Raw genomic sequence first — 19,543 nt, 5'->3', positions numbered from 1 at the left:
AAAAATTTTTAGTGTTATGTTAAAAAAAATTATTTAGTAGAGTCACATTCAGGAAGAACAAACTGCATAAAAATAGCAGGTAAAGTATGATCCTTCAAATACACTTTCCTTCCTTTTTTAAAAGGTTTCCTGCTACTGCGAGCTGCAAGACCTTTAAAGCCAACAGCTCAATACTGAAATTAGTACGGCCCAAGAGAGCTTTCCAGCTGCAACCTCTTGAGAGCAAAACAGGTTCCTTGTTACTTCCTGTCTGCTAGAAAAATTTTGCTGCTATGGTGTTGCTGCTTTGAGTTTGTGGTAGACATACATGTTGTCCCAACTCTCTAGAACCAGTATTTTCTAAAATCTAGAGAGAATACTTAATTAAAAAAATTATACAACTGAAACAAATTCTGAATTTCATTATGACAGGTAAAGAAAAATTAAATTACTGGAGAAGACGACTGCGACTACTTAGCAACCAGTATTACAACCGGATTATTTTGTGTGGGTAAAAGAACAGTTCCGATCAACTTCAAAATCCGTTTTCTTAAGGTAAGGAAAATTACAAGCAAATTTTAACTTGGCAAAATGTATAAAACAGATGTATAAGAAATGGAAACTGAAAGCAGACAGCTGCTAACATAAATCAAAAGTTTTCTGAAGTAGAATTCTAATAAGAAAAATTAAGACAGATATTAACTAAGAATATAGAACCAAGTCGATAACGTGATGAAAACAACAAAATAATTTACAGCACAAAAAAATGGAAGTGTAACTTTGTCCTGTAGTTTGGATAATCACAGTAACAGTCTAGTAGCAAATAAAGATGAAGAACTATTTTTTTGGTTTGTTCGCAATAAAATACTTAATAGGCCTTCAAAATTCAGCATATTCACATGACAAATGCTTGAACTATATAGCCCTATCAGAGCTAAGAAGATCCACTACTTGCTAGACTTCCCAACACTTGAAGCTACCTCAAAAGACTGAGACCCATGTATCTCCCAAAATGCTAGTTTTCCTTGAAATAGTTACACAGCAAACAGGAACAACCCACGTAACTATTTGTATGCATCAGTCTAACATTAACCTGAGGAAAAACAACAGAAATACTGATAGGGACTTCAAGTGATCAAGAATTTAAGAACAGGAATGTAATTAATATAAGTCAATATGTCTTTATACAGAACAGCTTCAACCAAACAAGACAGTTCATTTTTTCATAAGATTGTAAGATTGGTTGAGAAAGGCAGATGTACTATAATTAATCTCTTGAACGGTATTTGATTTACTTCCAAAGGACACTGGAATAGAATTAGCATTGCACAGTGTTAATAAACTACATGTGAAATGGATTAAAAGGTGCAAAGTTGAAGCATCTCAAAAAAATCAATTGTCCATGAGACACAAAGTGATGACAGTCAAGTAAGCATTTGTCAATATGGGATAGAGAGGGATTCTGGTGATGCATCACAAAGAAAAGGTTACACTCACATTCTTCAACATTTACATCAGTGATTCGTAGAAGAGAAATTAATTCAGATAAAATTTACAGATGACAAAAGCAGAACAGCAAATAATGATAAGCATGAGGAAATGGGTTTGGTAAACTTTGCTCATTCAAAACAAAATACATGTTAGTGCAGCGAAACAAAAACAACACAATGGGAACAAAGACTGCAGTTCACACCTACAGAATGGGGATACTGTATGCCAGAAATTAGCCACGGAAAAGGAGTCACAGTAGATAACGTTACTCAACATAAGCTTTAAAGGCTGACATAGCAAGATGTGGAGATTCAATACTGAAGACCTGTGTATGAGTACTGAGGTGAATTTCTTCAAAGGTATTGGTGAACACACACAGTCCTGGTGGCAAGAGTAAAAAAAAAACAACAAAAAAACCCAACTGGTACACTGAAGAGCCATAAACAATGATTCAAGGCCTTGAAAAAAAGCCTTACAGCAACAGACCTTGAAGAGCACTCTCTTACCATCAAAAAAGAAGACTAAGAGGTGACTTGATCAGAATGTGTAAGTATATTCATGGGGGAAAAGCGTCAGCAACACAGGGTACTTAAATCTAGAGAGAAAAAAGGAGTGATATGAGCCAGTGGTTAGAAAAACTCAGTGGATTGAAAACTGGCTCAATGTCCGGGCCCAGAGGGATGTGATCAGTGGAACAAAGTCTAGTTGGAGGCCAGTAAGTAGCAGTGTAGCCCAGGGGTCCAGTCCTGTTCGACACCTTCATTAATGATCTGGATGATGGGGCAGAGCGTACCCTCCGCAAGTTTGCTGATGACCCGAAACTGGTGGATATCAAATTGAACATGAGTGAGCAAAATGCCATCATGGCAAAGAAGGTCAATGGCATCCTGGGCTGCATGAGGCGGAGCGTTCCCAGTAGGTTGAGGGAGCTGATCCTTTGCCTCCCCTCAGTAACAAGGTGGGACGCAGCAAGATCCATCTGCCAAAGCAGAGGAATAGCATCTTTTCCAACAGGCTTGCTACCCTAACGAGGAGGACTTTAAGCTAGGTCTTCTGGGTACGATGACCAAAGCCTGGAGAGAAGTCACAGTAGGAAGGAGCAGTGAGGAAACACCTAGGGGAAAGCATGATGGGGAAGCTCCCACATTCCCCTTGAAGGCAGCACAACTGAGAGCCCATCTCAAATGCCTCTACACAAAGACATGCAGCACAGGGAACATGCAGGAGGAATTAGAAGTCCATGCACAGTCTCAGAAACCTATGACCTTATGGTGACTGCAGAGATGTGGGACGTGGGACAGCACATGATGGCATGCTGTGATGGACAGCTACAGGATCTTCAGGAAGACCAGACCAAGGATGCAAGGAAAAACACGGGTGGACAAAGTTCTGAGCAACTCTGAAGCTGGATGTAACTTCAAAGATAGCCCTCCTTGAAGTCAAGAACTGGACCAGGCAACCTTCTGAGGCCCCTTTCACCCTAAATCCTTTTATGATGCTACAATAATTTGTTTGGAAATTATTTTAGATGTGGAGAGGACGCAAACCATGAATTTTTGATACAAACTAAGCTAAATGTTAAAATGAATGAATGGGTGGCCATATTGGTTAGTTGAGGTTGCTGTCAGCAAAAAACCCAATATAATTCCCAATGTTTATCCAATTCTCCACTGCCTTCAGAATTGACTATAATTCATGCTGAAGTAGTTAGAGCTAGTTGACGTTTGTTGCTTATAGTAAGTCACTCTCAGGAGAGCCCTTGGGGATAGATAATGGAAATGAAATCTTTCCCTTGAAAATTAATTTTAATGAATGTCAGTTGATTATGGCTTTTGCCACTGTACAAGTTCAGTGTTGATGAATGCCCAGTGACCAGCTGCAGGACAGCAGTATATGCTGCCTGAGAAACACTGTCCGGTCCTAAGAATGGTGTCCACCTTTTTGACATATTAACTTATTACTATTTGAGATATTAACTTATGACTATTAACGTCACAGATGGAACCCAATAGGAGTTAATGCATGCCACACTGAATGATGGCAGAACTACTTAAGAGAGAAACAAAATTGATTAATACAACCAAAATAGTACACAAGTTTCAGATATTTGGGCCTGGGAGAAACAAAACCAAAACACTAAGGTTCCATATGACAGCTGAAGACATTCTTGGGATCCGTGAATTTATTAAAAGAAAACAGCACCCAATCCATCAGAGGCATCTGTCATTAGGGGACATGGTTGGGAAGGTGAAAACCAAAACAACCAAAAACCCCTGACTGCAAATCATCCCTCTTTTGCCTCTCCTATCCCACCCCATATTATCAGCAGCAAGCCCTTTGGGCTGGTTGGCATGATTTTGTTTACAGATGTAAAGCAGGGGAAAATGGAGAAGGCTTTGGTAGAACCTCTTTCTCATCCTGCATGACGAGAAATACGTAAGATCAAAGTCCATCTTAGGCCAATACAGTTGCTTAAGTACTACAGGGAAAGACTGCTATAGCATTCATATATGCTGATGTATGACTCAATGAAGACCCTTGTCTTTAGAAAGAGTAATCTGCAGCAAAACGAAGACATCTACAAGAATCCCTTATCATCCAGTATTTTTAACCAGGATAATTTACCTTGACTTCTCTGATTAGTTACCTCTGATCTTTATGAATTAAGTCTTTCTTTCTCTCCCCAAAAACCTATCGTAAACCAGACACGTCTATTCTAAGCTAGGAACTTCTATAACATGTGACAATACTTTCACTCATGTTACAGTGTTTTGAAGGGTTTTTTTCCTTTTAAATTAGCTTTAGCGCAACTAGGGCATTATTACCTTATCAAAACTTGAGAAGACAGCAATAGAGACAAATGAGAGAGGTCAGAGGATGGGAAAGGTGGGCAAGGAAATTAAAAGCAAACACTAGGAACAATTCAGATTATTTAGTCTGTATTTTCAGGGGGGAAAAAAAATTCCAATCGTTTCCCAGATTCCATCACATACATAAGCAGTATATATATCTATATGCGACACACATCCACATACACACATATGTATATAAATTAAAATTTCCTTTTTTGTATTTCCTTTGACTGAAATTCAAGTCATATCACACATCCATATAAAAACAAAGTGTCTGAAAGTTTAAGCTGATACTCCAAATAGTTTTGCTTCCTTTTTTTCCTTCTGGTTTTCAGTTTGGGATTTTTTAATGGAATAACAATCACACACACTGATAATGTACTGGTATGGGCACTCGAGAAGTCTGTGGCTCCTCAAAAAATCAGTCTTAAATTTTCTGGTGTAATATCTGGAGAATACTTTATGTATGTTTTAGAAATATTTGAAGAAATACACTAACCTAATAGGCTCCCTCAGTTACTATGGTAATAAGCATTTCGTAAAAGCATATAAATATATAAAAGGTGTTTTTACTTCATATTGATATTAATCTATTCTCCTATGTTGTAAAACACATGAAATAACAGGAACTGAAGAAATAAGCTAAGATTCTAGTATTTAACGTGACTTCTTACAAGAGGCTTTTTGGAGACTAACAACAAACAATTTTCCATTTTGCTGTGAAGTTACTGATTTTTAAGGCAGAAACTTCATATAACCCATGCCTGAAAAACATCATTCTGGGCAGACAGCATATTAAAATATTATGGAAATAGTAAAACTAGAAGATGTAATGCCTATGTTATTATAAAGAACTTGGTCTAACTGGCAAACACAACAATTAAAAAGTTCCCTGAAAGTAGTACTTATGACAACACAACCACCCATAAATATAATTACTAATTAAACAAAGAAAGATATATTTTGAGAGGAAAGGACCCCAGAAAATAGAAAACCTGGATGTTTCAACCTTCAGATCACTGCTGTGAAGTGATCTGCTGGTCTCTGTATTCCTGTGAAGTGCAGTGAATTCAACAGCAAGCTCACCCCTATGCTAGAGGATTCCATTTGGAGACTAGTCCTTAATTTGCCACCAAGATAAGTTTATCCAGAGCTTTCACCTCCTGCCTCTGGATCCAGAGTTTGGGTTTTTTGTTGGGTTTTTGTTGTTGGTGGTGGTTTTTTTTACAAGCTAAAAATCATAATACATTTATTCTACTACTCTATCAACTACTTTAAAAACAGCAGCAAAACTCAAAAAGCAGAGCCCCAATTATGTATATCAACTTTGAATGCTTCTTCACAAAAGAAAGATGGCACACTTAGGAGTTTTACCAGACTCTCTAGTCTTATACTGAACTATTAAATTTGGTCTTCCTATTTTTGATCCTGTTTTAAGAGATTAAAACTGCGCTGCACAGCTTCTTAATGAAATAATTTTGTCTCTGCCCTCTATTTGCACAAAGAAAATATTCAAGACAAAAACTGCAAGACGACAAAATCTTAATATGCAGTTTGGTAAAGTTCTAGTCAGTCTTTGAACAACACGTTTATCTATCCAGTAAAGCTTGTGTTAATGCGATGTAAGAGTTTGGCAAATTCAACTCTAATGGAGCATAAAAGTGCTTTTGCTTGAAAGTGAGATCATTTTTAAAAATTCAAAGCATGATCACTTTTTCCTTTTTTTGCAGGAACAATCTGATACAAGCAGCAAAGCTTAAATAAACTAGAAACATTTCAAATGATCCATAAAGGATTAATAAGCACTGCAGGAAGTCCTATAGGCTCAGCGTATACATTTTCTATCTTTTTCTCCTGCGACAGGCATGACATGAAATTCTAAACAGAACTCAAGTTTCAAAGTCACTGAATGTTAAGGTCTGCAGCTTTGATACTAGTGTAGAGTGGGGTCACCATCTTGGAATATTTAATTTAAACAGATAACAAAATATTGATTTTATTAGCATAATAAAGCCCCCAAATTATGGCCCTTCACAAAATTTTTTTTTCTACTCACAAATAGACGAATGGACAAAAGCAAGGCAAAAGGGGTAGTAGTAAGCTACAGGCCACTAATATAACAAGAACAAAATGACAGCTATTATTTTGGCAGAGATAATCTATGCTGAAACACAAAACACACACGCACACAATTTCTTTCAATACAATTTTCTTGTCTTCCCACTGACTTCTATGATTACCACAGAAAGCAGGGTTCTAAACACATTTCTCAATTGAATCTTCAATCAATAACGGTAAAAATTTGAGAAGGGAGATATGGGAAAACGTATTATAGCATTAGTAAGTGTTTGCAAAACAGACTGAACTTATCAATATGCATAAAAGTTGAAGGGGGATAGAATAAAATAAAAATAAATCAGGAACAATGCACCATATACCTTTACTTTACTGAAATTAGTAAGGAGGAAAAAAAAAAAAATCCAAACTCCAAAATCCAACCACTAGCAGAAATTGCCCCAAGCCTGGTCCAAGTGATCAGATTATGTAGTCATACTTTCTTTTGTTTGTAGTACCACAGTTGTAAAACAAAAAACAATTCTGAATTATCAAATGGTCTTTCGGATATGGGAACATTCATAGGTACTTTTTAAAGAGTGAAAAGACTGATCATTTAAATAATTTACAGAAAGGAACAAAACTAAACTAAATAGAGTCTACCTACTGGTATCACACTATAAAAGAGAAATATTAGAAAAGTTAGAATTGGATGCCTGCAAAAACCCAAAACAACAAAACTTCTAGCATCTCAGATGGAGGTCAGCTTGACCGTAACAAACTCAATTTGCTAGCAAGAATCCAGAATTACTTTAACACTGACGTAGGAGAAAAGACAAATAATTCATAACAGAATTGGGAGCTCCTTGTGTTGGAAGATGGAAAAGTTTAGCCTCTGCTCAGCTTATAAGGCTGTTTACAACCCAAGCTTTCTGTTCAGAGCCAAAACAATCAACAGTAGAAACTGTTTAGGTGACAGTTACATATAAATTGGAAGTTCTCACAAGAGTGGAAAATAGGAAAGATTCAGACAGGCAACAGACAAATACAAAGTTATAAAAGAGCATAAATATACCAGCACAGATAAGATTGGCCATATTGGGGAGGGAGGGAGGGAGGGAGGTGAGATGTGAGAATGATAAATGTTAGCTCACAGTGAGAGACTGACGCTGAAAGGCAAAAATTATGCTAAAATAATACACTAATCAAAAGGAAAAGTGAATGAGAAGAAAGAAGCAGAGAAAAAACTGAACAAAGGACTAAAAGTAATCATTTTGCTGCATAAAGGCAGCAGAAAGGCCTCACTTCAAATGCTGTCTACAATCCTGGGCACATCACTAAAACCAGATAGAAGAAACCAATGCAAAAACCAGCAACAAAACCTGCTCTATAAATACAAAATAAAGTATGATTCAATAAATTTTTCAGTGGTTATAAACATAGCAGATACAGTGAAATAACATCACTTTCTACTAACATTTGAAAATAAAAAGCAGCTTGAGAGGGACCACAACCATGTTACAAAAAGTAAATATATGTATCACAAAAAAGGTAAATTTTGACTAGTTGAAAGAAAGATTTTTATTACAAATTCTCGAGATTAACAGAAGTTGGTATGTGTTTAATACAGTAGCTGCCATAAATTTGATTACCTGCAGTGCTAAAAACAATCTAAATTAAGCAATTCTATGCTTGAATATTGAGAAAGACAGATGATGAAAAGGACTTTGATAAATAGCTATAGCCTTTGTGTACCCATCAAAACCACAGTTCACATCAGTGCCTGCTGATATTTAGTTTTGCCACCACTATCATGGCAAAAAAGGAATAAAAGGAGTGCAAAAGACAGTCAATGAAAACAGAAGTTGACAAAAGAAAGCCTAGAAATGTGGACAATGAAGTATATAGATGATAAATTTGTTGTTTTGTTTACCTCTCCTTGCAATGCAAAACAGAATTTCAGTGAAGCTGAAAAGATGACAAAACCACAGCAGTGGAAAAAAAAGAAGTATTTTAAACGCTATCAAATAGCCTTTAGAACTCCTTGCCACAAAGTGCCATACAGAAGCTGTATCAGCAATAGGCTTGCGCAGTCATACAGGTGAAAATACTTCCAGCTTTATCAGAAAAGTCAGCCACTAGCTAGGAACTTGCATCTCCTACAAAAAGTTCTATGGAAAAAATTTGTCTTTGAGGGAATTCCTTGAATCATTAAGCATCCAGCTAATGTCAGAGACCAACACTACACTGGGCAAATCCCTTCATTAAATAAAACTCCTTTGTTTGTTAATAATCAGTCTATGGGTTTGGGCTGCAATGACCTAACAAGCATAAAAGACTGAACATTTTTGCCAGTATTTAAACCAAACTTGAGTATTTGATTCCTCATGAGGTTTAAACTTGTTTTGTCTTCAGAATGTGTTATTTTATAATTGTGGCAGTGCTATAGAAAGCAAGCAGTACTGCTGAAAGAAAGTTAGGGCTGCTGCACAGTTTGCAATGGGAGAGGACTGTATTTGCAAAACCAAAGAAAAATTTCAGGCAAAATTATGAAATGCATTACTGACAGGTTTTTCTACCTGCAACCTCCCTTACCATTCCTCTCCAAATTAACTGTTTCTTCATACAACTTTACAACCCAATATAATAATATATATCGAGCAAAGATAGTAAATTTGTATTAGTGTGTTTTGCTTAATTTCATTTGACAATGGAACCTCGTATTTCCCATTCCAGCCTTGTTTCTCTCCTTTCCTGCAAACTCCTCTGTCTCACAGCCACGTGAAAAACATTTACAGTGGACCAAAAGAGACAAGAGAAAAGAGACAGGTAAGTTTAAAAGGTACGTGGATGAGGGTGAAGGAAAGGGCAACAGCATTAAGGCAGAACAGACTAAGTACTTCGAAAAAATTAAAAACAGTTTCAAAGGATAACTATGAAACAGGAAAAAATGGCTCTCCATCACATAGGACAACAGACTGTAGGAGCTTCTATGCTCATAGTAACACCTTATGAGGAAAAAAGTTATCTGTTAATGAATTTATTCATTTATTCAATGAATGAATGTAAATGAATTTATTCAATTTTTACTGTGGAACTTTCATACCTAACTGTTGAATGTACATTTATTTTTCAGAACAGTATCCTTCCCACTACGCAGAAATAATTAGTAAGCAATTGTGGAGGTGAGGTACAAGAAAGATGAGAGAAAAGAATGTCTTTTGTTTTTTCTAATAGCTGATCAATTTGGCTGTTTCATATAACTAAAAAGGCAAAAATGTTAGGTGTTCAGAGCAGAAATGTGTTTTGCCAAAGGCATTATTAACAATTAATAATCATTACACAGTGCCTTGTTTACCTGACCTTGTGTAAATTTAGCAGCCTTGTAATTAGACCCATATTTTGCATATTTGTATACTTCCATGCATAGGATTTGACTCATTCATTCATCCATTAAAATTTGCTTGACAGACATAGATAGATAATCAGGGTACAATTTGTATTTACTGGATTATAGAAAATTGCCCAAACTGTTAAGTTCAAGGAAAGCGCATTCTTGCCTTTCTCTTGTGAAAGATGTAAAAGCAATTAAATATCCAAGGATGGCCACAAGGCTCTCTGAAGAAGTAGCAGAGCTCTCATAATCTGATAGTTTTAATACAATTTCGCTCTAAAAACTGGTGGCTGGGTTAAAAAAGGCAACTAAAAAGAAACACTAGTGTCTACATTTCCCTTTAGGCAATGCAACAAAGTAATTCCTCAGTAAGAAATACCTCCTATAAAAGCTAATATCTCGGTATTAAGCACACCTTCATTGAAGGAGACATCTTGTACTCTAGAAAAAAGGGAAGATTTTTCTTCCTGTTTAACTACGTTCCAGTAACTTCCTAACTTTCTGAGCAGTTGGGAGAATTATCTTACTACTTTCCTGTTCAGAAAAAAAGTCTTAAAATTCATTTTTTTTAAGCATTAGCCATAATAATGAAATACTATTATTAGATATGTTTAAATGTTTCAGAATAAGGTTGATTATTAGGCAGTTCAGTATGTATAATTTCGCCCCCAGAAGAAAAAGGTATGTGGAGAACTATTGTCAATAACACATGTCTGGAAATAGAAAGGTATGGAAGATCTCTACTGAGCAGTCAGTATGGAAGGCAACCATACAGAACAGAATTTGTTTACCTCTGTGTGTGTGCTGCTTTCTCATCAAGGTGATAGCCTTGCCCAACAAGACAAACGTTTTACAGGTTTCCTCTGAAGAAACCAACTTTTGCCCAAAAAGTTGTATCAGACATACTTATTAAATGTGTAATGCTTTTACATTTTTTAACAACTTCTATAATCCAAAGGGAGCCGTTGTGCAGCTTCTTTCCTAACCCATGTAGCTAATGTGTCAAAAAAAGTCATATTTCCTCCTATGAATGCAGAGCTCACAGTAGATTTTTGTTCTGTTAGTACCAAAAGTCAAATCTTTAAAATAACAAAGCAGTGGCAAGAGAGTGAAACATAATTGTTTGTTGTTTGGGGTTTTTTTTAAACCCTTAAGTTATTTGGCACCCCTTTTAGGATCACCTGCAAACAAAGTATCTGAAGTAAAGAACATGAAAATAATGTTTTAGTAAAACACTAAAAGATAGTCCAGTAGCTTCTCCTTTGGTGGCAGGCACTTCCCCCCGCCCCGAACTGACGTAGTGATTCACTCACCTAATAAGGATTTTCATTTTTCCCTGTCATAAGCCTTGAGGGACAAGGGAAGAAAAGAATACCAGCCCCCCCCCCCCAAGCCCCTTTCCTAAACTAGGAAATCTTAATTTGTATCTTAATAATTTAACTCAGCTTTTAACTGCTCTCCTGACATAACTGAAAGTATTAAATGTTCAACTAAAGCAACAAGATGAGATCAAAAAGGCATCTTCCAGAGTTCCCAGGCTCATTTTTCCATTCCACTCCCTTGGGAGGGCAAGAGTTGACACTTCTTGCTGGTCCTCATCTCTTCACAGAAGGTGGACAGATTAGTCCCAAACCAACGCTGTTATCTCTTCCCCAAAAACTCCCTGCTGCTGGAACAATTCTGTCCCTCTTCAGACTGCCTCTCCTCCAGTACATCTTCGTGTTCAGTGCTCTTTTCACAAGGACAACCCTAACAGAAGCTGAAAAAGCTTAGTACCAGGAGAAAATAAATCTCTACTGGACCATTATTTCAGTCTTAGTATTTTGGTGCCCAGAAAGTTTCTCTGCTCTATCAGTACTGAATGCTGACCTCTTTGCAGTTCGAATGAGGAAACACACACAGGCAGGGCCAGTTTTGCTTCTATTCCAGAAATCTGAGTGGAAGCTAAGGGCAAGGATTTTAATTTCTCTGGGGAGGAAGGGTGTTATATTAAATACTCATTATTTGAGGGTATGGATTATTCCAGGTGGTATCTGTTTTCATCCAAACCACTGGTGGAGATCACTGAAGATTAGTACCAGCAACTGAATTACCTCATATACCATCATCTAAGTTTTTTAAATGCCAAAAGTTAATGGGAACTGCCTAAAGGTGGATGGCTATTTAGCCTTAATGCTTCCAGCATCAAGACTAGATTCTTGCAGTGCTTTCTGGCAGATTTCTCATTCCTCAGTTATGGCAGACAGTCCTCAAGTGAGGGGCAAAACAAGGGCACACTTTAGTTTATCATGTTTCTAACCACTAGGAATGACATTTTCCAAACATCTACTTCATCACATTCTGTAAGCAGGACAATGCTCCAACATACCAGTTCCAAAATTGAAGGGTGCCCTAAGAGTTCCAAAACACTTAAGGGACATAAAAAGCAAAACTCCTTTGTTAATAGCGCTATTCAGACATATTTGGAATGTCCTAAAAACAACTTATGAAGTCTTCTAGAAGAATTAATCTGAATAAACTACTACAGACAGTGGGAGAGGTACATCTTGCACTTTCTTTCACTAACCTATTTATTTCAAGGATGTCATGCTGCCTCCGTTTTTGACTCTGAAGGTCCTTCCCATTGCAACAGTTTTTAACAGCCTCCTAGCACTGTATCACGTTTGATCCATTCCAGACAGTTCAGGGCCTCACCACTAGACGATAAAGTGGAAAATTTTGTAGCTGAAGAGTTACCTGCAATTAAGTTGAGAGTGTAGAGAAGGGGAGGGAAAAAGATCTGTCTAGATGCCTTTTATCTGGAAAAAGACCTGGTCTGTAATCACACCGACCCATCAATGTGAGAGACTAAGCCTTGGTTATGGTGCTGGCTTCTCATGGACAGATCTGTGTCTAGAAAGGCACCGGTTTAATTTATACAGAAACTAAATGTACTTCTCATTATGAAAGCTTGTAATAGCTCCTAGATAATTTTCCTTATTTTCACTACAATCTCAGATGCTCCTCAAATAGGTATTTTCTACTCAAGCTTCTTTCTGAAAGACACCTGATTACTGAGTGGCATCTTGCCACTAGCCTCATGAAGCCCTTCACAAATGGACTCAGCAGAAAATGCTGAAAATAAAACTTTGAAGTAATCCCTGACCATTTTTTGGCAGATAATATAGGCTTATTTTGTTAATTCTAAGTCATTAAGATGCCTGACTCACCCTTGTTGGGAAGTCTCCAAAGACAAGACAGATCATACAGAATTTTAATTATGAATTCCCTACAAGGTATTTCAGTCTCTTTCACTTAAGGGGTTGGGGAGGGAGCAGGGGTGTTCGATCCTAAAACTACCTTATGTTTAATCAGCCAGGAAGCTCTCTCAAGGACCATATCACAAGTCGGTTTACTCCATTATTGCTACTTCACTGATTGGGTTAAAAAAATTAACAAAAACCTAACAAGGTGATCTCCCCAAAATAACACATTAAAGAAACAAGACAGTATAAATGGTGATCCCTTATCACAGAAGAAAAAGGTAGAAAGCAGTAGGAGGGAGGGGGAATTTGATTAATTGCTTCCTTCAAGAAAGCATAAAAACCACATGCAAATACTAAAGAATAGTGTGAAAAAGCATCACCAACACTGCATGAACTACTGGAAGGCAAGCTAATATTTCTAAATAGCTGTATTAATCTTAATGCCATTATTCATACACATATATATATATACACATATACATAAAAAGAGAAATTCTACCAAATTCAACTTCTACATTCAATCTTTGTGCTTGATAGGTGGTCAGTGGGTAGTCTGGTATCTGCTAGTTCTATTGGAAGGTCATCCAGCATGAATTGCCTCAGTATGAGAAAAAATATGTATTATTCAATAAAAATTATTACAGTAATTACAAAGTTCTTGCAGAAATCTAATGTTATATTCTGCAACAGAATTCAGCATGTGCCATTTTGTGTCTTTGTATTTCGGGGGGTGAGGGGGTTCTCTGTTTTTAAACAATTCTGGCCCCTTTGTAGCATAGTCAAATGTTGCTTTGGATATTAAATTGAGAATTTATCTTAAATGGAAACAAACAACTTCGCTAAAAATTAGACATTTATGACTTGCAAATTACAGATACTAATTATTTTCAGTATATACAATTATGATATTCTCAAGAGGTATTAATTTTGGGACAGATGTGCTTTCATCATGTAATTTGGAAATTAAGTTACACTCTCACGTATGGGAACTCAGAAGTCTGAATTTGTGTAAAGATAGGATTGATAGAAAGGAATTTTGTCTTGCTAATTTTCTCTCTCTCTCCCCCCCCCCCCCCGCCTTTCTCTGATGAGAGTGTGGCCAGATATCCTCACAGCTGGGTTGCCTTGCACTCAAAGGAATGGGGGCTGACTGCAGAGTTGATGAGGATACACTTCTACTTGACTCCACTGCCTATTTTGTCCTTTCAGATAATTCTTCCAAATCCAGTAACTTCTAAAAATTAAAACAATAATTAAGACATACCAACTGTAAAATATGCACAATGCTTAACAGTTTACATTCATGGCAGAGTGCAGAAATTAAGTGTTGCTAATGCAAACATCTTAAAAAAGACATTAAAAACATACATAATCCAAACTGAAGATATTAATACAGAGATTTCCATCAAATGAGGATAAAAGGAAGAATATTGCTACGCTGACTGTATTTTCATTAGGAAAAGAAAGCATATTATTACAAAAATGCTCTCCAACATGTGCATGCCTATAATCTTCAAAGACAGGGTGTGACAAGTGATAAAGGAAAAAAGAACACAAGAAAAATGCCAGTTAAATAAATCTCTGGGATGATATTGTTGTTGAGTAAGTGTATTAAAGAAATCCATTTGGGAGTTCATTCTTTCTTGTTTTCCACATTTGAACTGTAGCTGCCAATACAGAAAGGAAAAAAGAAAAGACAAAAAGAAGTATTGCTTTCCAGTCCAGTATAAAAAAAACCCTAATCTTCAAAGATCAACATTTTGTTTATACTGTTCCATAGGAGGTTGAAGATAAAGATGCAAGACATTCGGAGTATCTGCTACAATTCTGAAACTGAGATTTTTATTTTTAGATGGAATGAGTTCAGTCACTGCATAAACATTTCTATCTGGAGATCTTTACTGATGGTCGTGGATTTTTGATGCCGCTCTTGCAGATGCCACTTACGAAGATAATGATTTTGTTCAGGAGTAAAGGAAAACATCTACTTGTCAAATTCTGAAGAGCCTTAATTTTCACATAGAAACCTGGTATACCTTTGGAAAACCTCAGAAATGTTTCTCTCATACATTTGTGGATTCAAAGCCTAACACAATCTATGAGGCTGAAGATACTTGGATAGCTGAAACTTCAGATGAAAGAAAGTGAACAAGACTGTCATTTAGCCACTTAACAGTTTTAGCAGGACTACACAGCGCTTTTTTTTTTTTTTTTTTTTTTTTTTTTTAAGCCCCCTGTTATAGGATGCTGCAGCTGTGGGCAGACTGAAGAAACAATAATCTTCAGCATGGCATGGAAACAGAGAGGGGAGGTTCATCTTTAGTAATAAAGGGGCCTTTAAAACAGTGTACCATCACAGAACGCACAGGACTAAAGCACAGGCAGAGTTGCCAATTCACCAGGCTCAATTTGCAAAAAACCAGACAGTACAAAAACCCATGTTCATATGAATAAAAGTAATAGAGTAACTAAAGTTCAGTACAAAGTAGGAGAAAAGTCCATCAGTAGATGCCATATAATGAAATATAATCTGAAGACAAATCTAGCCAACCTGACTGACAAGCTTCAAGGACTCTTTACAGAGACCTACACATAGGATGCTACATATGGGCCAACACCTGTTTTGGAACACAACTTTGCTATCTGACTACACATTGACACATTGGAATAAGGCTCTGCACTCAGATCATACTATCTCCCAAAGCAGGCATGCAAAGCAGTTATCTTCTTAATGCCTGGGGATAACAAAAAAAAAAAAAAAAAAAAAAAGCCATTTGCATATATCCACTGAATCTTGGCATTCTGTAGAGAACAGAGACTGTGTAGCACTTGTAAGACCTTCACTTCTGAACAAGACACAGTGAAGCAAATGCAAAACCCTTTTATGACGCCATGTCTACTTTAATGCTGTTTTGCCCTTTCTTCCTGCAGATGGGAATATTCTCACTTAAAATGAAGTAGCACCTTTTTAATCTCAGATGATCCAAAATTTCACTGGCTCTTAAAACTGTTTCTCTTAAACAAACGTGTAGAAGTACAGGTTCGGTGAGTCAAGAGGAGCAATAAATGTCAACTCTAACACAGCACAGGCTGCTAGAATTGACCCTGGTGTTTCCTAGGATATAGGAAATCTTATAGACAATTTGTTGCATTATCTCTGGTACTGCTTAGACTTCTCTTGGCCAATGTAAAAGAAAAATTAATAATTCCCTAGAAGTCTCATTCAGCTAGGGGGTTGCCTTCCCCACCCCTAAGCACATGAATGAAGACACAAAGGCAAAGGAGTTTAGCTAAATAATGCTGCCCAGACTCATTGCTCTGAGGTTTTTTCATGTATATTACTTACTTCCAGTAACCAAGCTGAAAGGTCTGAACGATCCATTTGATCTGTTCAACCCTTGAATGCTTATGCATTCATCCATTTTCTCTTGCTGCACCAAATACTAAATAACATCAAGAACTAAACAGCTGCTTAAATTAAGTTGAATAGAAGTTTTTCAAATAACCTTCTAACTACAAAGCTTCTATATGATGAGATTTTGAATACCAGAATCACTTCTGTTGAGGAACACCTTATTTAATTTTTCTAAGAGTATTTTACCAAGAAATAGAGCAGTAACTAAATGTTACTGGAAATATTTTTGACAACTTTAACTGCTTTAAACCAGAAAATGAAAATAATCCTTTTAACATCTAAGGGTAGGAAAAAATAAACACCTGCAAGACCCATTCCCACTATGCCAAGGAAAAGCCAGTTGAGGAAAACATAGAAGCTTTTCATGTGTGCCCTCTGTCACCTCCCAACCGCCATGATTTTCTTATTCAATAATCTTCAGGAACTTGGACTATGAAAGACAGCATCAAACAAAAAATGTTTACAAAAGAAGGTAACTACACGAAAAATATTTTAGTTTCCAAAACACTATAAAATTAATTTTAAGCTTTCTTTTAAAGCTGAAGGCAGGTTCATAATAAAAACTAAGAAACTTGCGGATAGGTAACTTAGATGTCTTACAAAATAACATTCCATATTATATGCCCATTCAACTCTGAATTACCACATATGGACCCACTTCAGGGTTTTTTTTTTTTAAAAAAAAGGCTTAAAGCAAGTAATTTTCACTGTCTAAAACCAGCACCGGACCATGGATTTATGTATTATTAGTGACTTCTAAAAAAACATTTCTGAAAACCAATCATTTTTAGGTCATGAATGTCAAACAATTTTATCCTGATGAAAAGAACCATGTCCAGTCAAAACGTGGTCTCTTCAGCTTCAGATTTTAACTTTGGCTCTCCTGAGGGATGCAAGGTGCTTCAGGGCTATAAACATTGCTAGTTATGCATACATCAACCAGCATCAAGTATTTGAGGCCAACAGATCTTGCTGACTTGTGTCATCTCCTAGCAAGCTGGTTATAACATGTTCTCTATTAAAAGTTTCTGTAGAATAATACAGACTTAATCTAGTTTGATATTTCAATAATTCGTTGTTTCAAGTTATTATAAGGCATTAACTGTATCAAAATGCCATGAGAACTGGTGGTTTTAAAATTTACTTGAAGCCTTAATTAGTTTACCTGGACTTCTGCTTCTTGTAATGTCTCTAATTAGTGACCAGTGGGATCCTTTTCCCTCAAAAATTTAAACCGAACATAACAAAAACCTAAACAGATTTAAAATGGCTCTCAAACTACTGTAAAAAGAAGAAAGATGAACACTGATCCTTTCAAGACCAGTGATTTGTCATAAATCCTCTTGTGATTCATGATTTGTTATTAAAATAGCCTCAGAGGAAACAAATCCTACAAAGCTATAGAGCATCCATAGTACTGCTGTCAATCCAAGGTATCTAAAGGAGGGCACATCTGCTCATTCTCTCAAAGTAGGCACTACTAGCAATGCAGTTGGGGCAGACCTCTCCATAGGCTGCACAGATTTGCCCAAGATTTTAAATTCGTGGCTACAGCATCTCACAACAAATACTGCTACTGGTACACCAAAGCTACATACTTTGTAGTCAGTTTAGAGCCAGATCAGTTACACAGAGCTGCAACCGTATCTCTCCCTATACTGCAGCACAAACATGCTCTCCAAGTGTTGCCAAAATTCATCACTGCTTCAACTGGGGCAACAGATCAGTTCCAACAGAGTACCTTCAAAGACAGTGCTTTCTGTAATCCTCTGAAGACAGCAACATCTTGTTATTACATGAGTGATTCAATCACCTAGGTAAACATTACACACTTGGTGGCAATCATAACCACAACCATATTTACCTCTGGGTACACTTCCTGTAACATGATCTTCACAATACTGCCATTTATAAGCCTAAGCAGACAAATTATTGTGATAATAAAGCCCTTACATTCCTGTATTCTACCTACAGAGGAAATTACAAAGTTAGTTTTACTCTATTGAAGCAATCCCCATTTCTTCGAACCTGTTCCATGCGGTGTGCCAGCCTGGGGGACCTTTTCTACAAAGGGCTGAGAGAGAGATCTAGTGTCACTGAGTCTTCTCTGGCAAGGTACCAGACTGTGGACTAAGCACTAGGAAGAATCAACAGTAAACAGATACGGCTCCTTTGCTTATGTTCACTCATTCTCAGCAGCTAAAATTCGGAGTGCAGAGAGTCACACTCAGCCTCACTGAACCATCAGTGAGATGGATGCATGTCCGTCATGGCTAGTAAAATCCAATGAAGAGAGTTAAACCCTTTGTAAAGACATATCGATCATTACTTTGAAACACTTCACTAAAAATCATATTGATGCTCTAAGTCTAAAACAAACAATTCCTTTACAGGGCAGATTATGGAGAAGTTGCAGTAATAGTGAATCAATCCCAGTTAACAGACGCTATGAGTGCTGTGACAAATAACTGCTTACTCATCCCCAAAATGCACTACACACAGTACTTGTAGGGTTATCTTTTATTATTCAATAAACATAAATTACATCAGGAAGACAGATGTATAATGCTTTCATATGGTAGAATACTGACTGCTCTGTTCAATAATCAAGATATTTCTAATTTTGTCCCAGTTAACCAAAACATGATTCCAAACACAACCCATTTCTCAACCTCAATCAAGGAAAGAATCAAAAAGTGCTTCTGCGGAGGGGAGGCGAAAACTCTTGATAATCTGGTGGCAGCCTCCCTTCCCTGTCTCGGATCCCCAGTAAACTGTGAATGGAATCACATTTATCTTTTATCTTTCACTCCAATTGCTTTCCATTCTGCCTTGACTTGGAAGCTTTCAGTACTAAAAATAAATGTCTCGGTTTCTGTATGTATAAACCAAAATGACAGCGATACAAGTTCAAACTTGGAAAAGACTCAGAAATCCACTTCCATACAAACAGGAAGGACTGAAAATAATCACTGGAGTTAATTTGACAACAGAGTCTAATTATCTGTGCCTACCACATGAGCTGGTGTCACAACTCCTTCTATTTTCTGGCCCTACCTACTCTTCATCACATGTCCATATACTTCTAATACTATTAGCACAATAAATAAAA

At 36.8% G+C, this 19,543-nt stretch overlaps 1 protein-coding gene across 1 annotated transcript in view; it reads right to left on the bottom strand.

Annotated features, from left to right (window-relative positions):
* The window catches only part of POLA1 (DNA polymerase alpha 1, catalytic subunit), a 200,313-nt gene that overhangs the window by 84,779 nt on the left and 95,991 nt on the right, over positions 1-19,543 (bottom strand). The gene's annotated exons all lie outside the window — the stretch shown is intronic.

Source organism: Buteo buteo, chromosome 8, assembly GCF_964188355.1.
Source record: "Buteo buteo chromosome 8, bButBut1.hap1.1, whole genome shotgun sequence".
Classification (NCBI taxonomy): domain Eukaryota; kingdom Metazoa; phylum Chordata; class Aves; order Accipitriformes; family Accipitridae; genus Buteo; species Buteo buteo.
Note: the sequence above shows the minus strand (reverse complement) of the source record. Positions and strands in the feature narration are given on the sequence as shown.